The 7,644-nt window shown below is 45.0% G+C and overlaps 1 long non-coding RNA gene across 1 annotated transcript; it reads left to right on the top strand.

The window, feature by feature from the left end:
* The first annotated feature begins 184 nt into the window (after positions 1-184).
* LOC104492801 lies at positions 185-6,562 on the top strand. Its single transcript, XR_727792.1, has 3 exons — positions 185-304; positions 1,658-1,860; positions 6,310-6,562. It is a non-coding gene; the product is annotated as an uncharacterized LOC104492801 (long non-coding RNA).
* The last annotated feature ends 1,082 nt before the right edge of the window (positions 6,563-7,644 follow it).

Raw genomic sequence — 7,644 nt, 5'->3', positions numbered from 1 at the left:
GCAGCAGCATCTCCCCGCTGGTGGCAGCAGGTGCTGGGCTGTGCTGGCACCATTTACATGCTTCTGTCACCAGACTTACGCACCAGTTGGGAAGCCTCCAACTAAAGGACTATATTCCTACTTTGCTAAAATGGCTTCCAGAAGAACTCACTCCCTTTCTCTTTTTTCTTTCTCCCTCATGTAGTGCTAGAGGGTGCTGCTGAAGAGGAGGCTGAAGAGCCAGACGCTACTACGCATAGTACACTAAGTGAGGAGACCAGCAACCAAGAGGAGAGCCACAGTCAGCCAGGGGATAAAAATGAAGGTAACTGGTTTGGCCAGCTCTGTGTGACTCTCTAAATTAGGGCATTGATTAAGGCTTGTAGAAACATTTCCTACCCATCCATACTCCTTATCTGAGTGAAGAGTGTAAGATACACTGGGCAGAAGCACTGGTGCATACATTTCGTTCCCCATCTCTAGCTGTTTTCTGTCTGAGGGGTATTAGATAGGTTGAGCAGAAGCATGGGCACATAAATACTTGACTACCACTGCAGGCTTCCAAACTAAGATTTTCTTGGCTCCCAGAAACTTGGCACCACATTAGTTAGCCTCAAAAAACCACCTGTTTATAATCCTCAAACTTATCTTCCCAAGTCAGTATTATGCAGAGATCAAATGTTCACAGACAAACGTGTGTTCCTCCTTGTTTCCCCTCATATCCTTGTGAGTTACAGTGACTTTCTCACAACACACATTAATTAAGATTTTGTGCTTTCCACCAGAGGTGACAGAAAAATAGGCTTGCAGTGTGTTCCTGTTTGTTTGTGAGACTTCTTTAGGGGGAAAGGAGTGTTCAGTTTGAAAGTATTTTCCTTTTCAAACTTGTGGAAAGCCTTACTGGAGTGTTTGACATGGTATATTGAGAAACTGGAGATGAGATTTTAGGTGTGTTTTGAATTTGATATCTGGACAGGAGCATGCCTGCTACATCCTGAATGTGATGGAGAAGTCTGAATCCAAACAGCTTTAGCTGTTGCGTTAGTTGTGGGTGTAACACATACACTCCATGGACTAATATGGCTCAGTAGACCAAAGAGTAAAAAAACTACCCAGATGCCAGCTGTGGCAATAAAGAGGCATTTGGAGGGATTTGGGCTTTTGTTTTGGTTGGATTTTTGCTAATTTGGCTTCTTCCAATACAGAGCTGGCTTAAGTTATGCTAGAAAGAGAAGCCAGTACCCTACTCTGTGTTGCCAATGCCTTAATTGTGCAGTTCTGCTCACAACACGTGCTCGCTTGAATGGTTGTGATTGCCAGAACGTGCATTCATCAGCACTGCTCTACCAGTTCACGGTGATCACCAGGTATCACAAATAGAGCCGGTTCACAGCAGGTGAGTTTGAGGTAAATCACTTTATAAGCCCCATGCTGAATTAAGGTTGAAAATGAAAATGCTGTGAATGTCCTGTGAGGAGAAATGTGCACCTTTTGCTCAGCGTTCCGATATGAGGAACTTTTCCTGTTACAAGAGCTCCCATTATAGTGGGCGGTGGCCTGTGCTCCGTGGCAGTCCAGCAGCGCGATGCGTGGTACAAGCAGCTGAAAATACTACAGTATTTCATTTTTTTCTAGGTGGCCTAACAGCTTCTCTGTGCGTTTTTGGTTTTAGTTCCAGAGGAGCAGCTGGAAAGCTTAAACAGCTACAAGGCGTCACCAAGTTCACCAAACAGTTTGGACGGAGCAGACTTGTCCTCCATTGACGCCATGATGTCAGCAGTGATGAATGTGGGGAATATTGCTGAAAACGGCAGTAACTCTCAAAATGTCAAATCTCCCTCAAAGTCTCCTGCACCAAATCGGATTGGCAGGAGGAACCAGGTACGTAAACTCAAAGCAAGGAGTGCAAAGGGGAGACAAGCAGCTGCAAGGGAACTGATAAGACAGAATTATGTTTCTTTGCTCGTTTTACCTGTTTTTCCATCAGCAGGTATTTCTTGTCTCTGCCATTGCTCCTCTGTGTATGTTTTCTCGTCACTCTCCAGAAATTAACTTTAGAAAACTGGGAATCAAAGGGTCCACTTGCTTGGATTCACACATAAAACCTGTGAGCACGAGCTCCCCTGTCATGCAGTGGTGAGCTGGCCTAGCAGATGCCAGCAACACTGGCAAAGCCACCTAAGAATTGCTGCTTCTTCCCTGCTGCATCCTTTCTCGAGGCTCTTGCATTCGCCTAATCTGTTGGATCAATTAATCTCATGAAACTAGGAGAAAAGAAACGGCTCAGAGAGGAGCAGAGTGGTGTGGAAGTGGGTTTAGCCCAACCGTCGTGTGGGACCCCTCATGAGGTGTGTGGCTGTCTCCGGGGAAGGTCCAAGTGATTTAAGGTGAAAGGTGGTGCCAGAATGAAACACCCATCAGGACGCTCAGTGCACACAAGTGTAGTGCAGGCTGCCCTTACTTCATCCTTAATAAAGGAGTGAAGAGTATTGCAGAATGCTTTGTGCAAATCTTGCAGAGCAAATACGTGTAGCTTTTATTATGTTTTTTCTATTTACTGGTTGACAGCACCAGTTGATAGCAGTATGGATGTAAACAGGCGTAAGGAGGGGGTCATATCACTTAAAGCTGTGATTATTCATGTTTTTCTCCTGCTGGGCCAGGCTCTACCAATGAAGTTGCTGCAAACATCAAGAAATACCCCAAATCCCTGTGTCCATTTGACTTCAGAGCTTGTGTTGAAGCACAGAGAATTTATAGATGAATCAAGATGTAACAGGGACCAGAAGGGTTGAGAGGCGTGACTTGTGGTGTTCCTCTAGTAGTGCCTGCCAGGTAGCTGCCTGGTTGACAGTTATGATGTGTCTTGGGTTTATTTGCTTGAAAGGAGTTTAAAGCAGTTTAATTGTAGATGAATATTCTTAAATGGAGAGTATGGGCAACTGCGTTTGTGGGATCATATTGTCTAGCCCTTTGGCTTTCAGGTTTATTGGCAATGTGTCCATGAAGGGGCTGCCCTGGTTCCTTGATTTCATCCCATGCAGTGCAGCACTGGAGCTCAGACTCGTCTTGGGGGCAGTGCCGTTACACAGCTCTCCGCCGGTATACCATGTGGTTTGGCTTCAGGGAAGTTTATTAGTGTTAGTGACCTTTATACCACCTGATATTTCAATGGGCATCGAATCAAAGGAAGCTTGAGAGTAAATGTGACAGGATTAAGAGGGATTCTTACAGCATAAAAATAAACAAATACATTGAAAACATAGTAAATAGCGTATTTGTTTTCAGACTGAAAGATTGTTATCGCCAGAGGGACAAATGGCTGCCTTGCTGAGGAAATACAAGGAAGATGTGCAATACTAAGTGGCTATCAATCTGCTTAGCAACGTCTAATACTGCGAATTCCCACTTCTAGCGTCCCAGAGTCAAAGTGTTGAACTGTTTCAGTGTGTAGCAGTGCACAGGTCTCAGATTTTGGTCAGAATATGCCCCTTATTGTAATTTCAAGGGTAATAACAATTAGCAAGTTTTCCGGGTCCGACTGCTGTTTCTCATGAGTTGGCAGCAAAACATTTTGCCTTGAACCTTTGTCCCAAAGTCTATGGTTCTCTTTATAGTGCTGACTTTCTCTTGGCTCGAGTCTACCCAGTCTAATAAACGTGTTCTCACATCAAGCAGCATCTATTTTAACTTCTGATTTGCTTTGCTCTTAAAGAAGGTAAAAAGTGTGAGAAAGCTGTTCCTTTGAGCTGTAGAAAAGCAAACAGACCTAGTGCCCAACTCCAGAAGTGTTTGCCATCAGTTGAATACAGAGCAGTGTTGCCAGAGGAGAGTAGCTAAAGAATTAGCTGCTAATTTTGTCTTTCAGTTCAGGGAGTGTGTTCTCCCTAGTGTGGCTCCGCTGGGGTAGATGAATGCTGCATTTTACATGGGTGTGTGGGGGTGGATTTACAGCAGGGATGCTCATGTTTTTTTCGTCTGGATTGGGTCAGTCAACAGCTTTACTGTTGGAGCTACCTTGGATTTGCTTGATTTGCTCGTGTTACAGTATGTGGGCTGCTGGAGAAAGTTTGGGTTTTAGTTAATAATAAACCCCAGATTCAACACTAATCAGCTCTGGCTGAGCCGTAGTGTGTTTCTGATCTTTGCTTCAAGATGAACCAGTAATTACTCTATCTTCTGTTAATTCGCTGGTTCGAAGAGCAGGCAGTCTGGAAAGCAGGCTTAGAAACAGTTGAGTGCATCATGAAGAACTGCAGCCCATGTTTTGGGGTGGGCAGGTTGTGGGGGCAAACTAAAAAGTAGTAGGTTGATAATTTCTCAGAAATACCCTGGGGATTAAACACCATCTAAACTGTCAGCACAGCTGCAGGGATTTTCCTTATGGCACAGTGTGTGTGTTCTCTGTCCCGAGCCAACTTGACTGGAGCTGAACACAGGCAGGTTGCTTATAGTGAAATGAAAGTTCTGGAAGCTGAATGGAACGAACGTGTGCCAACGATATGTTTGTATATAAAAAGTGAGGGGGAGGCACTGGGAGAATGCATTTTCATTTCCTGGGGTTTTCAGACTTCGTAACGGCAACCTTGCTTGCTTGCTTTCTAATGTTTTTCGAGCGATAGTACATTAGGCCTTGGCCTCTGTGCGTGGCCTGCAGTGATTGCCTTTAGGATGGAGAGCCCTGAAATACAGTCAGAAAAAGGTGTACAGGAGAAACAGCAGGGAGGGGTGGGAGAACCTAATCATTGCAGTCCCGATCCTTGCAGAAGTGAAGTCACAAGTTTTGTTTACTTCAGGCAAAATGAAAAACCACCCCTTCATCCATGTCGATTTCCATTTTAATAGAAAATTATCATGGCCCTGTTTTTGAAAACAGTGTTCGATCTTAATAGGGGACTCTGTAGAATGGTTCCCCAAATCATGGAGGAGGAGATGTTGCTTTATTGAGACTTAAAAAACCCTTTTTTTAACACTGTGTCAGCATCTTCACTCCTGACATGCCAGAGGATGTGTCACAGAGACGTTAGTCATTCTCAGTGTTCTCCAGAAGTGCTTGTGTCTGACAATCTGGAAATGGCTGCTTCTGAGTAGATGACTTCTGGGAAGGTGATGGGAGAAAAGAGTTGTGTCGAGAGAGGAGATGCATAGACACCCTCACGCCCATCAAACCTCTCCCAACTAAAATGCACTGAGGGTGGGATTTAAATTTTTGCTTGTTTTCCAGCTTTTACCTAATGGTAAAGGTTCTGTGGAACACGTCCCCGTCAGCCACGCAGAGATGGGTTTTGTACTCTCTCCTCACCAGCAGTGTAGGTAACAGGTGCAGAGCTATCTAGCTGGTGAAGATTTGCGTCATTCTACAGAAAACTGTAGGTTTAATGTTCAGTGCCAGACCACCTTCCTTTTGCTATGCAGGTGTAGGTGCAGAGGCCGCACCTGGACTGCTTTGTGAGGCGTGTCCTGCTGCAGCCATCCTTGTGGGCAGCTCGGGCAGCACCTTTGGTTCCTGCGAGAGCCCCGTTTCATCCATGGCTGTAAGAGCAGTGGCTCTGCTCAGCGTCTCAAGGACATACTTCAGTCAGGCTGAGCTCTCCGGTCAGCTTTATTGTTTGTACTTGTGGTTACTCCTGATTCTCACCTGGGTGGAGAATAACCGGGTTCATAATGTGTTCTTTTTGAGTCACGTACACTCCTGCATTGTCACCTCTTTCTTGCTATGATCTCATCGGATCTTGCAAGCTTGAGAAGGGCTGGGCCTGGATGGGATGCTTCCAGGAGAAACACAGGATGCTAAGGGAAATGGTGCTGGTGATTCAGTAAACGCTGCTCTTCCTTCTGAGTCAGCCACGGAGCAGAATATACAGCCCTAGAAAAGGACACTGAGCTAGTGCCTTGCATTTGAGATGGGGTGGAAGCCTGACAACTTGCGCTTATTAAGGATCTTTTGGGAAGTGGCATTTCCCCACATACTCTGGCGGTGTTCCAGGAATTACTTTCTGCTCACCTAAATTCCTCCTGGCAGTTTGAGCTGGTTGCAATAATTGCCTTCATTTCCTGTCCTAAACTGCTACTGCTGAGCATCCTTGTGCTGTTACAACAGCTGCTGTACTTCTGCAGTAGTTGAAATGGCCCCTGTTTATGAATTCAGAGGTTTCTGCAACTTCCCTGAGGGGTTTATCAGGATGAGAAGTGTATATGTGCAAGTTGTTCTGTTAGCAGTGGCCTTTGTACTTACAATGGATTGTATTTTGTCCGTGCCCAGAAGTAACAGCTCTTGAGTTCCTTTGTATCAATATTCCTTCTGAGTTTTTTGTTCTGTTTTGTTCACAGGAAACAAAAGAAGAGAAGTCTTCCTATACCTGTCCTCTCTGTGAAAAGATTTGCACTACACAGCACCAGCTAACTATGCACATTCGTCAGGTACGCAGAGTACTGGCTCCTGATGTCTTACTGGTATTAAGAGTGTCTGCTTTTCCAAGGTGTATTTTTCAGCGGTGAAAAACAATTCCATGTGCAAAACAGAAATGCTTCCATTGTAAATTTATTCAATTGTTTTGCTTTTATTTTAGCCTTCCGCCTGTATTTTCTTTTAAAACCCCACAAACCCAACCTGGGTTGGGTAATTTTCCTCCCTTCTTTCCCCAACACTCCTCCCCCCACCCCGGTGGCTCAAACAAGGATGTATGTCCTGTTCTGCATAGTTTAAGGTATCCCAAGGATCCGGCAAGCCACTTCCATCATGAAGCATAGGTCCTGTTCAAGTACAGATCTTTTCACTGGGTATGCAAATTTAGAAGCAGGAAGACACAGTTTTTAAATTATCTTGGTGCAGAAGAGGCCTTCAGTCCGTCACAGGGTATAATAGTTTTGGCAGGCAGAATTAAGAATGCACTTCTCTAATGGATGATGCACTTTTTTGTCAGCTTGGCTTCTTCCTGCTCCTTTTGAAGTGTGCATGCTTTGTTAGGAGGTTGGCCTTCTCTGCGTGAGAAGTTCTGCTTTGGAGGCTAAGGTTGTGTTCATTGCTCTGAGTGCACTAGACACTTCTTACTTCAGTTGTCCCTCCTGTACATAACTGTTACTTAATTTTTTTTTCTTACTCTCCTGGTTAGTTTGGTTTGGTTTTGTTTTTCCTTGGTGCGTGAAGAAATCTTTAAGTATCTGAACGCAAGTGAGAAAGTGGTACATAGAGCACAGTAGCCTAATGGCCTTGTTTTAGACCTGTAAAGCATTCTTATGGCCAGAGAATTCTGCAGGTGTGCTCAGAAGCCGTTTTCTTCTGTTTCCTTACTACACAGTCAGCTGAAATTAATATCTTTAAAGAGTGTTGTTTTAAAGTGTGTGTCTTCTGCAATGAAGTTCATAATTACATCCTCTTTTTGTTTTCCCCCTTACCCCAACCAACCCCAAACCGCTGTACAGCTTAAAACATCCCAGGGTACCATTTGTCTGATCGGTTGTTGCTGAGCCCTTCCTATCTTCTGCTGCACCCCCAGCAGAAACGCTGCATGTGGCAGGCACTGAAGGCCGGGCAGGACAGCCACTGGTGCTGGTGCATTAAGGAGTTAAAAACGAAGGCTGGGGGTGGAGTTGAGGCGGGGAGGGCTGGGGAGGAGAGGTGTATACAAGGCATGCCTTAACGTAAATTATTGTGCCCGGTGGTTC

Source organism: Buceros rhinoceros, unplaced genomic scaffold (assembly GCF_000710305.1).
Source record: "Buceros rhinoceros silvestris isolate BGI_N320 unplaced genomic scaffold, ASM71030v1 scaffold6664, whole genome shotgun sequence".
Classification (NCBI taxonomy): Eukaryota; Metazoa; Chordata; class Aves; order Bucerotiformes; family Bucerotidae; genus Buceros; species Buceros rhinoceros.
This window is presented reverse-complemented; position numbering and strand designations above follow the sequence as displayed.